Source organism: Stegostoma tigrinum, chromosome 15, assembly GCF_030684315.1.
Source record: "Stegostoma tigrinum isolate sSteTig4 chromosome 15, sSteTig4.hap1, whole genome shotgun sequence".
In the NCBI taxonomy this organism is placed as follows: Eukaryota; Metazoa; Chordata; class Chondrichthyes; order Orectolobiformes; family Stegostomatidae; genus Stegostoma; species Stegostoma tigrinum.
The window spans coordinates 2,779,273-2,795,829 of record NC_081368.1 but is presented as its reverse complement, the minus strand read 5'-3'; positions in this window follow the sequence as shown (position 1 = coordinate 2,795,829).

The following is a 16,557-nucleotide window of genomic DNA, read 5'->3' as shown; positions in this document are numbered from 1 at the left end:
ATCTGTTCTCCCTTTCCATGGCAGCCAGCTACCATTTGCTGAAATACAACTTTTCAGAATCACAAAGAGCCAATTTGACAACTGCTGCCAGCTGATAAGGTGTGATGGTAGGGTGCCAAGTGATATGGGGTCATGTGCCAAGTGAGTTGGGTGTAGGTGACAAGAGAGCCAGGTGGGTGATGTAATGTTTCAGACAAGTCTGGGTGGGTAGAGAAACCTAGTCTGGTGGATGGGTGCAGGGGTTTTGAGAATGGAGTTTGGGTCTGGCAGTGGTAGGGAAGGGGGAGGTATTTAACAGTTAACTTTTCCAAAGTAACTAGTTAGTTAATTTCATTAGATTCCTCTGCGTTCTCCAGTTAAAAGGAATATTTCTAGAAGGTTCTGTGCATAGAGGAATCGCCCATGATCGTGTTCAATTTTCAAGATAATTCCTTGACTGTCCCATAGCAGGGATTCCACATGGTCTCCATGTACACCTCCCATTGAAATACCGACAGCCTGGCCATCAGCAAATTGAGACCAATAATTTGTAATATGGAAGTGGCCAATAAAAAAGGCTACTTATTCTCAGATGTGAGGGGGATGGCTTGCCTGCTTTTCTTTGCAGTGTTGCCCTATCCTTGGTGAGATGATCAACAATGACACTCGAAAATCAGTTTAGATAAAAATGAATATTTTGTGTTACTCACAGAAATAGAATTCCAGAAGATCGCTCCTCAAATACCATAAAAAATGCAAGTAACTCAAAAGGAATTTGATTGATCAAACCTGATATTGCACTTACGTACCAGGGTTTTGTCTGAAGGATAGTCCAAGCAGCTTGACCGAGCTGTGTTCTTGTTGAGTGATGTTACATCAAGGAAAGACGCTGCTAACTCTGTTAAGTCCAAGAGACTTGATAAAAATCATACATTATTTTAAGAGCAAGGTTTTTTTTCTGTTTAGGCTTTAAAACTAACCTTGAGAACCTGAAAGTGTAACAATCGCAGAATGCAAGTTGACTAGAATTCTGGAAAATACCTATCATGAATTACAAGGTCAAAGCTTAGAACATAGAACAGTACAGCACAGAACAGGCCCTTCAGCCCACGATGTTGTGCCGACCATTGATCCTCATGTATGCACCCTCAAATTTCTGTGACCATATGCATATCCAGCAGTCTCTTAAATGACCCCAATGACCTTGCTTCCACAACTGCTGCTGGCAACGCATTCCACGCTCTCACAACTCTCTGCGTAAAGAACCTGCCTCTGACATCCCCTCTATACTTTCCACCAACCAGCTTAAAACTATGACCCCTCGTGTTAGCCATTTCAGCCCTGGGAAATAGTCTCTGGCTATCAACTCTATCTATGCCTCTCATTATCTTGTATACCTCAATTAGGTCCCCTCTCCTCCTCCTTTTCTCCAATGAAAAGAGACCGAGCTCAGTCAACCTCTCTTCATAAGATAAGCCCTCCAGTCCAGGCAGCATCCTGGTAAACCTCCTCTGAACCCTCTCCAAAGCATCCACATCTTTCCTATAATAGGGCGACCAGAACTGGACGCAGTATTCCAAGTGCGGTCTAACCAAAGCTTTATAGAGCTGCAACAAGATCTCACGACTCTTAAACTCAATCCCCCTGTTAATGAAAGCCAAAACACCATATGCTTTCTTAACAACCCTGTCCACTTGGGTGGCCATTTTAAGGGATCTATGTATCTGCACACCAAGATCCCTCTGTTCCTCCACACTGCCAAAAACCTTACCTTATTAACTAGGTTAGAGGAGGAGGGAGACTCTACAGTTGTAGAGTCTCGGGTTTAGCCGCCTTGCTGATATATATGGTCACTGCTTTCCTTCCCGGCTGCCCCTCTGGTCCTCGTCACTTCCTCTGCTGCATGGCCTCCCTGTTTTTAAACTCCATCCCTCTAGCAATATCAGACAAAATTCCATTTGCCTTTTTAATTACCTGCTGCACCTGCAATCTGACTTTTAGTGATTCATGCACAAGGACACCCAAGTCTCTCTGTGCAGCAGGGTGCTGCAATATTTTACCATTTAAAACATAGTCCATTTTGCTTATATTCTTACCAAAATGGATGAGCTCACACTTATCAATGTTGTACTCCATCGGCCAGACCTTTGCCCACTCACTTAGACTTTCTATATCCCTCTGCAGACTTTCAGTGTCTTCTACACACTTTGCTGTACCACTCACCGTAGTGTCATCTGCAAATTTTGACACACCACACTTAGCTCCCAACTCCAAATCATCTCTGTAAATTGTGAACAATTAAGGTCCCAAAACTGATCCCTGAGGCACACCACTAGTCACTGACTGCCAACCAGAAAAACACCCATTTACCCCTACTCTTTGCTTTCTACTGGTCAACCAATCCTCTATCCATGCCAATACATTACCTGTAATACTGTGCAACTTTATCTTATGTCACAGCCTTTGGTGTGGCACCTTGTCAAATGCCTTCTGGAAGTCTAGATACACTACATCCACAAGTTCCCCATTGTCCACCATGTAAGTAATATCCTCAAAGAATTCCACCAAATTAGTTAAACATGACCTACCCTTCATGGACGCATGCTGGGTGTTCCCAATGGGACAATATCCAGATGTGTTGCTATTTCTTCCTTCAAGTTCTCCAGCTATGAATGCGTGGATTAAACTTCTGATTCCAACCCTTAGGAGCTTTTTTTTTAATCGTTCATGTGTTGTGTGTGTGACTGGGTGGATCAACATTTATGGCCCATTACCAACTGTTCTGGAGGTGATGGTCTTTTTGAGCTGTAGGGAGGTGATGGCAATGTAGCATAATGCTACTCAACAGGAAATTCAGGCTCTAGCCACTTGTCCTCAGGACAGAACTCCACAACCCACATAGAGATGGTGAAGTTTGAATTCAATAAAACAATTGCCACAAAAAAAATGCTAGGCTAATGGTGACCATGTGAACACTGTCGAAAAAAACAACTGTGGTGCTAAAGGGGATTGACAATGTAGACATTGAAACGATCTTCCTCATGTTGGGCAATCTAGAACAAGAGGTCACAGTTTTAGGATAAGGAGTCGAGGATTTTAAACCGAGATGAGGAGGAATGACTTCTCTCAAAGCATTGGGAAACTGTGAAATTTACTCACCATTGTATGGTGGATGCTAGGGCATTGAGTAAATTTAAGAAGGAGATAAACAGATTTTTAATTAGTAATGTGTTGTGGAGTTATCTAGAGCAGAGATAATAGGAACTGCAGATGCTGGAGAATCCGAGATAACAAGGTGTAGAGCTGGATGAACACAGCAGGCCAGGCAGCATCAGAGGAGCAGGAAAGCTGCTTGGCCTGCTGTGTTCATCCAGCTCTGCACCATGTCATCTCAGTTATCTAGAGCAGACAAGAAAGGGGACTTGAATCAAAATGAGATCAGCCACAAACGTATTAATTGGTAGAACAGGCTCAAGGGGCTGAATGGCCCATGCCAATCAACAGGAAATTCAGGCTCTAGCCGCTTGTCCTCAGGACAGAACTCCACAACCCACATCGAGATGGTGAAGTTTGAATTCAATAAAACAACTGTCACAAAAAAAATGCTAGGTTAATGGTGACCATGTTCCTAGTACGTAAGTTCTTATCTGGATCATCAATGTCCTTTAAGAAAGGAAAATATCATTCTGACTTTGTCTAGCCTACATGTGACTCCAGGCCCAAACCAAAGTGGTTGACTCTCATTAGCCCTCTGGGATGGGCAATGAATATTAACCTAGCCAGCAACAACCTTATCTCTTAAAATAAAATGAACACTGTCCGTTCCCCATCACTTTCTGTCTTTTGGGATAATCAGGGATTAACAAACAAGAAGGAATCAGTAATCTGTGACTAACTGGGTCCCCTGAGCAAAGAAATCGATGTAATAAGCAATTAAACTCTTGAATTTTAACAGAACATGCACTTTGCTTTAAGCTGATGAAACATTGTGCACTGTAATTGACCATTTGTTCAAAGCAACCATTCTTACTTTCAATTTAATCTCTAATGCAGCTGTGCTGATATTTGCCAGTGAGCACAGCACCATGACTGCAAGAAACAGCCAGCAGTGAAATTTCAAAGATATTAATGGCAGGTTTTCAAACCAATTTAAAATACAATCATTCCTTGACTCCTGTCTCCAGTTTAAAATCGGAGCGATTTTATGAGGCGGTAGAACTCCCTCTTATAGTGAGAAAATGCACTTTCACGAGTTCCCAGCCATCTCCCAAATTATGCACTGGATTTTCCTGGGAGGGACAATCTCATGCAGAGAGACTTTCAGCCTTCTTGCTTTTGACAGAAGAGAGCTTGGTACTTATGGGAAGTAATTTTGCTCAGGTCTCCCTCAGAATTGTAGAGCTGTACTTCCATTCTGACAGTTCATTTACCAGGCGAAAGCAAACCAAGGCCCCTTTGCAGCCAGCTGCCCTCTTCTGAAACGTAAAGGGTCAGGCCGTTGCTGTCAAATAAGGAAAGTGCATTTTTTTGCTTGTCATGTGTATTTTAAAATGAGAAATACATAAACATACAGTGAAAACCTTTCATTCATCACCACAGTATGGCTCCTTTTTGATAATTTAAGAATAAGAGAAAAATGAAAGGGTGTGGCTTAAAGAAAAGACCATGGACCTTCAGATTCTCATCTGGCTCAGAACTATCACTGCCTCGCTGCTGTCTACTCCGGACCCAACTAACAATGAAGTTGGCTATCCTGAGGGCGCCATCTTTCATCGCTGGGCCCATTCACCTTTACCACCCACTGTATTGGACACACCAATGTCAGAGCCTCTCACCGCAGCCCACCCTGCTGATGTCATCATGATGCCCTTCAACCACCACTTCACCATCGCCGGTGCCAGGCCCAACCAGTGACAAAGTCACCAATCCTCAGGCGCCACCTTTCGCTGTCGGGCTTGTTTGCTGCAGAAGCTATCGCTTTCAGGCAACGTGTAGAGCTGACCAGGAGAATGTCCTGCTCCTTACCTCCTGCTACGGACACAATTGAAGGGTGTGAAAGTTGAATAATCAGCACGTAACACTATCCTGACCATCTGCCCTTGGTGTGGGAGTTGAAGCTGGACCTTCTGGCTCAGAAGCAGGGACTCTACTAACTGCATCACACAACATCAGAATGGAATTTTCCTCAAACTATTACCGAGCAATGCTGAAAAGTTTAATCATATGCATCTGTAAATAGGCTGCGAACAAAGTGGTTTCAAAGCACAACCATTTTGCTTGGCAACGGTGGTTAGGGAAAATACTGAAGATCTATTACCTGAAAAAAACCTTACACACATTTTCCCTTTAACTCCTCAATTTATCCTGAACTAATTAGGAGGGACCTCTATGTTTAGTCTGGGTTGTACCAGGAATGCTTGATTTGGAGATAATTGCAAAGTAGCTCTTCTTAGTATTAATTCACCTGTACTTGAACTTATTGCAAATGAGCCTATCCCAGATGAACCTGGACCTCAGAGCATATTTCTGTGAAATTTCTGCAACAGCTCACATTGGCTGTTGCCCCTGCCTAGCTCAGTCTGCTAATAAAGTGGTCTGGCCTCCATTTATCCAGCTGGATTGGAGATAACACTGCACTGCAATGCCATCGCCTACTGATAAGTAGGTGACGTTAATTGCAGTGCAGAGTGTGCAGATAAGGAAATGAAACATTCAGCTCTTGGCGTCTGTGTTAATGAGCATACTCTTCCAGTTGAATCAGTAAATTGGTTATCAGATCATTTCACTCTTCAATTGCAGTTAACTTTATAAAAACAGCCAGGGTTTGGATGAGATAGTAGGAACTGCAGATGCTGGAGAATCTGAGATAACAAAGTGTAGAGCTGGATGGACACAGCAGGCCAAGCAGCATCAGAGGAACAGGAAAGCTGACATTTCAGGCTCCTGCTCCTCTGATGCTGCCTGGCCTGCTGTGTTCCTCCAGCTCCAAACTGTGTTATCTCTGACTCCAGCATTGGCAGTTCTTGCTATCTCAATGAATTTAGGGATGCTTTGTGACAGCATCGATCCTGACATTTATTCACTCCTACTTTCCAGCCTTTTATTCTTCCCTGTCCCCTTTCTCTGACACTGTACCTGTTAATTTTCTCATTTATTCCAGACTATGCCATTCTTTTAGCATTTAGCGCATTGAATGTGCGACACAAATGGAAATTGTAGCTACCTGCCCAAGCAGTGTGGATTCTGATGTGATAAAATAATGTTATTACATTCCATCACCATTTTGTGGCCTGGGCACACTCAGTGGAGATGTCAGCCACAGGCCACACCAGGCTCAGCTCCAATTTACCTGGTTGTTGAGGAGAGAACAAGGGAGCGGTGGTCTGTAAAAGCAGACTCAAAGAGCAACAGGGACAATGGTTCTCTCCTCTGTGCGACTAACAGAGTATCTCAATGGGTTAAAAATCTTAGGAATGGAGAACATTGAACCAGGACTGAATATTACCCTTCAATCTGTTCCAACAGCTGGCTGATCAGCCTCAATGCCATTTTCTTCTATATCCCTCAGTACGCTTACTCGGAAAGACTTATCAATCCCAAACCTGAGAATTTCAGTTCATTCTTTGGAGGCACTGTCTTCTAACAAAGAGGAAAAATCTGACTTGCATTGCTGAATGGTATGGCACTAATTTTACAAATCCTTTCCTGCCAAGCTCAGCTTGACTGGGCCGAATGTGATGTCTTTTTCCCTTTATTCATTCACAGGATGAGGGTGTCGCTGGCCAGGCAGCATTCATTGCCCATGCCTAATTGCCCAGAGGGCAGTTAAGAGTCAACCACATTGCTGTGAGTCTGGAGTCACATGTAGGTTAGGCCAGATAAAAGCTGTGCTCCTAAGACGCTGCTTGGCTTGCTGTGTTCATCCAGCTTCACACTTTGTTATCACAAAACAGTGTTTGTTTGTATGAACAGAAACATGAGCTGAGTTGAATTAGAATTTGAGAATAGAAGCATTCCCAAAAGCGTGACGTGAGGTGAATCATATATTTTTGGGAGTTGAATTTTAAAACAGAAGTAAAAGATTCTGGTCAGTTGTCTGAAGGTTCTCATTAAATTATTGAATGTTATGTTGGTAGTGACCAAAAGACATGACTACTAAGAAAGCAAGTGCTTTGGAGAACCCCTGTTAATGGGTGTTAATGGGTCAAGTGTTTATACTGGTGAGTTTATGACAGGCTGGATAAAGCAATGTGTTATGTTTTGATGTCAGAGCCAGAAGAACCAACGTTTTTTATTTCTGTTCAGTTCAGAAGGAACAAGAGCATAGTTCAGTTCAGGGGAACCAGTGGAGTGCCGTAGGGATCTGTACTGGGGCCACAATTATTTCCAGCATGTATTTATGGATGAGGAAAGTTAATATCTTATCACCAAGTTTGTAGATGACACAAAAATCAGTTAAAAGGCAAGAGAAGTCTCCAGAGAGATACAAGCTGGCTAGGTGAGTGAGCAAAAACCTGGCAGATGGTATATAACATGGGATATTATGAAGTTCCTTTGGCAGGAAAAATAGAATACCTGAATATTATTTAAATGATAGAACAGAGGGATTTTGGAGTCCTCACTCATGAATCACAAACGTCGAGTATCAAAATTCAGCAGGCAACAGAGATGGCAAAGAAATACCAGCTTTAATGTCAATGGCAATGCACTGTAAAAGTGAGGAGGTTTTGCTAAAACTGTCCAAGATACTGGTCAGACCAGAGTTGGAATAATGAAAATTGTTTTGGGGCAGTTTTGTAAAGCAAGGTATATTGGCATTACAGGCAGTTTAGAGAAAGTTTGCTAGGCTGATACTGGGTATGGGCATATACCAGGGATATTGTCCAAATAAGGAGTCACCCATTTAAAACAGAAATGTGGAGAAATTTCTTGTCTCAGAGGATAGTGAGTCTGCAGAATTCTTTACCACAGAGGGCTGTCGAGGCTATGCAAGGCTGAGATTTTTAATCAGGAAAAGAACGAAGGCAGGAAAGTAGAGTTGAGGTTCATCAGATCAGTGATGATCTCATTAAATGGCAATCTCAATGAGCTGAATAGCCTACTTCTGCTTCTTTGTCCTATGATCTTACGGCTAAGTTGTCTCGTCTGAAGTGGTTTCCAAGACTAGACAGTTTGTATATAAGTCTTCAAGTTGTTAGAACTGAGAACATTTAAGCCCATAAAATTTTCAAAGTTTCCCACCATCAGACTTAGAAAGAAATGGTGAAATTGTCTCCACTTCCCACAGGAAAAGGAGCCGATGAAGTAGAAACTTAAAGAGTTGAGAAAGTGGTATCGTTTCTCTGAATTTGAGTCTCTGTAATGGTTTGCATTGGGAACCTTGTCAAAGTTTTGTTTTAATGTTAGTTTAGAACGTTCTAAACTGTTTTCTATCTCTACCTTGTTTCATTCTCTTCTTTATTCCTTTGGTTAAAAAACTTCCCGCAATAATCTTTGAGTAGCACCTTATTAAATGTCTTCTGGAAATCCAAGTATGGTACATCTACAGGCTTCCTTTCAAACACAGTGCCTGTTTGGAGCTGTTAAATATGTTTGTATCTTTGCGCGACTATGTTGCTGTGATTAAGCACCACATTAACCAACGGTAAGAATTAAATGTATCAAAGCCAGGTTACATCTGGGATACAGCAGTGCATGGAAAATAATTAGAGGTACCAATGACCATTGGGGGATGTGGGGTCAGAACAAAGCTCTGTGTTAGATAGACATCTACTGCTCCGAAGGCAATTTAAAGGCAACGATAGAGAGTAAGCTGTTCGCTGATTCTACTGTTACTGGTAAGATGCACTTACAGTAAAAAGAAACTTGTGAAGAGGAAGGGAACTATAAAGTCAGCACTGTTGAGAATTATTGAAGTGGAATCCTCATAAAACTGAGCGGTCTTTAATTTCCACAGTATTCCCTTCAGATGTTCTCCTCACACATTAAAAACCTTCTTGTTTTAACCTCTCCCTAATCAGAAGTACTAAATTATAAAGATCCCATTCCCAAGCTTGACTTGTAATTGTGTTTTGATTTGAATCACAAACCACTAGGTTATTTTGTTTTAATAAGAAATGACTGATTGTAGCTTTTACATGGCGGGGTATTATCACTGGGCTATTAATACACAGACCCAGGTAATGTCCTGGGGTCTGAAGTCCACATCCCACATAATAGATGGTTGAATTTAAACTCAATAACAAATCTAGAATTAAGAGTTTAAATGATGACTATGAAACTGTCATTGATTGTCAAGAAAAGCCCACCTTGGAAACCTAGGGAAGTAAACTTCCAACCTTACCTGCTCTGGTCTACATGTGACTCCCGACCCACAGCTAATGTGGTTAACTCTTAACTGCCGCTAATCCCTGACATGAGGGATGGCCAGACCAGGGACTGATGCCCACATCCTGTGAATGAATGAAAAAGAATTCCTGCATTAATCCTGCATAAATCCCAAACCATCCATTACCTCATCCCTCAGGTGACCTCCCAACCAAAGCCTCCAACCTCATTGTTTCCCCCTTAGTCCAGGAACTCCCTACCTACGTCCGTGACACCAGCCACGCCCTCCATCTCCTCCAGAGCTTCCAATTCCCCAGTCCCCAACACCTCATCTTTACCATGGACATCCAGCCCCTATACACCTGTATTCCCCATGCAGATGGCCTTAAGGACCTCTGCTTCTTCCTGTCCCGCAGGCCCGACCAGTCCCCCTCCACTGACACCCTCATCCGCCTAGCCAAACTCGTCCTCACCTTCAACAACTTCTCTTTCGATTCCTCCCACGTCATACAGACAAAGGGGGTGGCCATGGGTACCTGCATGGGCCCAAGCTATGCCTGCCTCTTTGTAGGTTACATGGAACAGTCCCTCTTTCACACCTACACAGGCCCCAAACCCCACCTCTTCCCCCGTTACATTGATGACTGTATCGGCGCTGCCTCATGCTCCCAAGAGGAGCTCGAACAGTTTATCCATTTCGCCAACACCTTCCACCCCAGCCTCAAGTTCACCTGGGCCATCTCCAACACATCCCTCACCTTCCTGAACCTTTCTGCCTCCACTCAGACTACCACCTACAAACTGATGTCCATTTCAAGCCTACCAACTCCCATGGCTACCTGGAACACACCTCCTCCCACCCACCTTCCTGCAAAAATTCCATCCCCTGTTCCCAATTCCTTCATCTCCGCCACACCTGCTCCCAGGATGAGCCATTCCACTCCCGTACATCCCAGGTGACCTCGTTCTTCAAGGACCGCAACTTACCCCCCACAGTGGTCAAGAACACCCTCAACCATGTTGCCTGCATTTCCCGCAACACATCCCTCACACCCCGCCCCCGCAATAACCGCCCTAGTCCTCACATACCACCCCACCAACCTCCGGGTACAACACATCATCCTCCGACACTTCCGCTATCTACAATCTGACCCCATGACTAAAGACATTTTTCCAGCACCACCCTTGTCTGCCTTCCAGACAGACCACTCTCTCTGTGACTCCCTTGTCCGCTCCACACTCCCCTCCAAGCCCACCACACCCAGCACCTTTCCCTGCAACCGCAGGAAGTGCTACACTTGCCCCCACACCTCCTCCCTCACCCCCATCCCAGGCCGCAGATGCCTTTCCACATCAAGCAGATGTTCACCTGCACGTCTGCCAATGTGGTATACTGCATCCGCTGTATCCGTTGTGTGTTCCCCTACATTGGGGAAACCAAGCGGAGGCTTGGGGGCCGCTTTGCAGAACACCTATGCTCGGTTCGCAACAAACAACTGCACCTCCCAGTCACAAACCATTTTAACTCCCCCTCCCGTTCCTTAGACGACATGTCCATCCTGGGCTTCCTGCAGTGCCATAATGATACCACTTGTAGGTCGCAGGAACAGCAACTCATATTCCGCTTGGGAACCCTGCAGCCCAATGGCATCAGTGTGGATTTCACCAGCTTCAAAATCTCCCCTCCCCCCACTGCATCCCAAAACCAGCCCAGTTCGTCCCCACCTGACTAACCTGTTCTTCCTCTCACCACCCCACTCCTCCCATCTCAAGCCGCACCTCCATTTCCTACCTACTAACGTCATCCCGCCCCCTTGACTTGTCCGTCCTCCCCGGACTGACCTATCCCCTCGCTACCTCCCCCCCTCCATACTCTCCTCTCCACCTATCTTTTCCTCTGTCCATCTTCCATCCGCCTCCCCCTCTCTCCCTATTTATTTCAGAATCCTCTCCCCATCTCCCTTTTCTGATGAAGGGTCTAGGCCCAAAACATCAGCTTTTGTGCTCCTGAGATGCTGCTTGGCCTGCTGTGTTCATCCAGTTCCACACTATGTTATCTCGGATTCTCCAGCATCAGCTGTTCCCATTAGCCCTGCATTAATACTCCTTTGTCTCATCTCTACTTTCTAATTTACCACATCTTGCCATCTTTGATCACTCATCCCCTATATTTAGTTGTAAACCAATCTCCCTTTATCTGACTGTCTTAAACACAGTCTCCACACTTCAGGTGTGGGCTGTACCAAAGATCCAGGTGCCCACTTTCCCCAGTCTGAGTGCCAATGCCCACAAACCAGAACCTATCCCACTCCAGATGCTCTGAATGACCAAAATGGGATCGATCTCATGACGCTCTTTTTACAGGAGACCGTTCTTGTGAGGAAATGATCAGACATATTGATAGAGTGGACAGCCAGAGAATTTTTCCTAGGGTGGAGATAGCTATTACGAGGGGACATAGTTTTAAAGTGAGTGGAGGTAGATATCGGGGAGATGTCAGAGGTAGATTCTTTACTCAGAGAGTGGTAGGGGCATGGAATGCATTGCCGGAAAGGGTAGTGTAGTCGGCCTCATTAGGGGCATTTAAGCAGTGATTAGATAGGTATATGGATGATAGGATAAGGTAGGAGTGGAGATTAGATAGACTTTAGGTTTAGGGTAAAAGTTCAGCACAACATCGTGGGCCGAAGGGCCCTTACTGTGCTGTACTATTCTATGTTCTATGAAATCACCCCAAAAGAGCCCAACTCTAGTTTTAAGTTGCTTCCATTAGTTTTGTTCTCCACCATCAACAGCAAGTTCTATATTTATATAGTGTCTTTAACATGATAAACATCACAAGGTACTTCACAGGAGCAATATAAAATACAATAGGACGATGGGTCACAGGAACTATTCAGACAGGGAATCAAAAGACATACATATAAGGAGCATCCTAAAAAAGGAAAAAGGTCTATTATTTGGCCAATTAAGGTCTTCACTGGGCCTAAGGTAGGCAAGCTTTAGATTTAACCCTGACCATGTCATTGCAACATGGGAAACATAGAACATAGAACATTACAGCGCAGTACAGACCCTTCGGCCCTCGATGTTGCGCCGACCTGTGAAACCAATCTGAAACCCCTCTAACCTACACTATTCCATTACCATCCATATGTTTATCCAATGGGGGGAGGAGTACAGAATTAGGGTTAATGGAATTTGGAATATTGTGAGCAGTTTTGGGCTCTGTGTTTAAGGAAGGAATTACCAGCATTGGAGGGGGTGCAGAGGAAGTTTACAAGAATGATCCCAGGGATGGAGGGCTTGTCGTGTGAGAGGTGGTTGAGGACTCTGTGTCTGTATTCAGTGGAGTTTAGAAGGATGAGGGGTATCTGAATGAAACTTACTGAATACTGAGCGACCTGGTAGACCAGACATGAAGAAGATGTCTCCTTAATCGGAGAGACTAGGACTTGAGGGCAGGGTCTCAGAGTGAAGGGATAAACTCTTTAAAACTGAGATGAAGAGGAATTTCTTCAACCAAAAGGTGGTGAATCTGTGAGACACATTGCAACAGCAGACTGTGGAGGCCAAATCACTGAGTGCGTTTAAGACAGAGGTAGATACGTTCTTGATTAGTGAGGGTTCAGGGAGCTGTCAGGAGAATGGGATTTAGAAACATATCAGCCATAGTGTAGCAGACTTAATAGGCAGATCTCTAAAATTCAGCTCCTTCAGAACATAGAATATAAGATCTAGGAACAGGAGTAAGCTATTCAGCCCCTCGAGCCTGCTCCACCAGTTAACACGATCATGGCTGATCTCATCTTGGCCTCAACTTCACTCTCCTGCCCTTTCCTCATAACCCTTCAACCCACTGCTAATGAAAAATCTGTCTCTCTCCTCCACAAATTTATTCAGGTTCTTTACACAGAGAGCTGTGAGAGCATGGAATGCGTTGCCAGCAGCAGTTGTGGAAGCAAGGTCATTGGGGACATTTAAGAGACTGCTGGACATGCATATGGTCACAGAAATTTGAGGGAGCATACATGAGGATCAATGGTCGGCACAACATCGTGGGCTGAAGGGCCTGTTCTGTGCTGTACTGTTCTATGCTCTATGTTCTATGTCCCAGCATGAACCACGCTCTGGGGGAGCAATTGCTGTAGATTCATGACATTTTGAGAGAAATAATTCCCCCTTATCTCTGTTTAAATCTGTTACCCCTTATCCTAAAACTGTGACCTCTCGTTCTAGATTGCCCCACATGAGAAAGCATCCTCTCTACATCTACTTTGTCAACCCCCTTTAACATTTTTTAAACATCCTCTAATTCTTTTGTTTTAATTTCAAAGTATGAGAATAAGCTAATCTGTGTAAAGTTGCCTGTGCCTAACTCATTCAGTCCACACGATCGTGTTTCTAATTTCTATGCGGCCTCCTTCTTTCAAGAATCTCTCCTTTTGTTCTTTTCTTTACCTTGCTCTGATACCCAGCGTATGCTAGAAAAACAAGCCGTCAATCTCGCAAACAATCGCTTGCCCCAAGTGTTAGGCCATTAATGGCATCAGTGTGGTATTAATTTTGACAAGGCGTCAGAATTCTGTTTTGCAGCTTTCACTTTGTATGAGATTTACCTGTCAAAGGGCAACCATCAGAACTCCACTTTCTTCCCGGTCACACATACAGATACAAGCCTTGTGTCAGTTGTTTTTTTGACAGGCACATTGTGGATCAACAGCACTCAGGAGATGAAAAGTCCACTGCTGAGCGTCCAAGCAGCCGTTTTTTTGTAAATGAACTGTTTTGTTCTCCCCCACCCCGTGCCCCTGCAAAGGCAGTGTTTGCCTCTCAGATGAACAGAGATGAGCAGATGGTACTTCCTGAAGTGTAGAGACGCTGCTCTTGTTGTCCCACCTGGGACAGTTTTATTCCTTTAAGGTGAAATATAGCCTTCTGAAGTACACCTAATACAGCACTGGCTGAGTTATGAGCAGTAGTCCCAATCCTTTCTTCCTCATCTCAGTTAAGACCATACGATATCAGAGTAGAATGTAGACCAGCCACGCCATCATTCCACCTTTCAATGACATAATCATCAACTCTACTGTCTGCTTTTTCCCTCTAACCTGGAACTCCCTATTTGATTAAAAACAGTAGCTTTTTCTCCTTCCTGTCCCAGGGCAATACAATCACAAGCCCGACCCTCCCACCACCCAACTTGGCTATAAACCATTTACAGAGCAGTCACATCTCACCACCAGCTGCCCATTGATATCCATATCTCATCCCAATATGACCAGAATGTTGATAGTGGTAGATCCAGCTATAGTAATGCTGTTAGATGTAATGTAGAGGTGGCTGGATTCTCTCTCTTGTTGGATATGGTCATTTCCTGACACTCTGGCTAAAATAGTATCAGAGATAATGGGAACTGCAGATGCTGGAGAATTCCAAGATAATAAAATGTGAGGCTGGATGAACACAGCAGGCCAAGCAGCATCTCAGGAGCACAAAAGCTGACGTTTCGGGCCTAGACCCTTCATCAGAGAGGGCCATCCCCCTCTCTGATGAAGGGTCTAGGCCCGAAACGTCAGCTTTTGTGCTCCTGAGATGCTGCTTGGCCTGCTGTGTTCATCCAGCCTCACATTTTATTACTCTGGCTAAAATGTTCCTTTGTTACTTCTTAGCCCAAGCCTAAATGTTGTCCAAATCTTGCCATATACACAATGGGTCAGGTTAGACGTCCTCAAAGCATTTTCAAAAGGTAGCCTAGATCCTAACTCTTTCTTATTTTAAAGGCAAATGTAAAGTGTCTGTTCCAGATACAATATGACTGGCCAAACTACTTAATGTTAAACAAAATGCAATTTATTTAAACACTATACTTAAAATATACTATACAACCAAAGAAAAAGGAATTTAGAATAACAACGCTATTGGAAAGCTTAGCCAAATAAAAGTTACAGCAGCAATTGCTAATTAGCTGTTCCAATAAAAGAACATCCCATAAACAAACCCTTGGCAAAGGCAAATTCAGAAAAAAAACTGATTTGTTTCCTATGCAATCCAGCAGCCCAGGAAGAAGGCCCTCAGCTTTTGGCTGTAACCAAGAGAAGAAAAAATAGCTTCCACTTCTTCAAGCCCACGGTAGCAACTGTTTAAAGCTAATCCTAAAACTCAAAAAAAAAGCCTCAAATCTCAAAACCCAGGCCGCTTCTATTGTTCCAACTTTAAAAAAAAAGCTCATGGCCTCACAAGCTGTTTACTCTAGTGGTTTTGGTAGCCTGTTCCTTACCTCTGCTTTACAACCTCTCTTCAAATAAAAGGACAAAATAACCTCTTAAAGCCACAGCATCATCACACATACTATTGACAGAAACTTGTCAGTATCTGAAGAGTCCCAATAGTGTGTACATTCTGCAATCAGCAGCAAACAACCTTATTTCCAATCATGTGGAAAATATCATGTGGAGGTGCCAGTGTTGGAGTGGGGCGGACAAGGTCAGGAGTCACACGACACCAGGTTACAGTCCAACTGGTTTATTTGAAATCACAAGCTTTTGGAGTACTTCGCCTTCATCAGGTGAAGTGGAGGGAAGTGCACAGGCACAGAATTTACAGGCAGGGAGATTGTTGTAAGATAATTCTAGGTAATTAAGAGTGTCTAAAGATAGTACAAAAAGTGGGAGTGGAGCATCAACAGACTGAATCACAAGATGGAAGGAAGGTCATTGATGAGACTGTTCAGAAGCTCTTAATTACTCATGGACCTTGCCACTGTAGACGCCAGGGATGCTGCCAGGTACTGCAAGGGGTCAAACCTGACTATGTCATCATAACCATAATTAGGGCCTAACAACTACACCTATTTCTTTTGTGTAGCTCTGAGGAAGGGTCACCAGACCCAAAATGCTAACTCTGTTTTCTCCCTCAGAGATGCTGCCAGGCCTGCTGAGCTTTTCCAGCAACTTCTGTTTTTGTTCCTGATTTACAGCATCTGCAGTTCTTTTGGTTCCTCTATCTTTTGAACTTGGTTTGACTCCAATCAATAGTAAGTTGCAAAATAGAACAGAACTTATGAGAGAAACCCAAGTCTGGGAGCATCCGTGGAGTGAGAAATAGCTTCAAGTCCAGTATGAGTGCTCTTTGGAGGTCGAGAGTTGCTCCTGATTCTTATTGAAAATAATTATTCTGGTGTCCCTTGATGCCATGTTCATTTAAAAACTGCCCGAATGCTGAAACCTGTTAGAATGCAGAATTAAATCA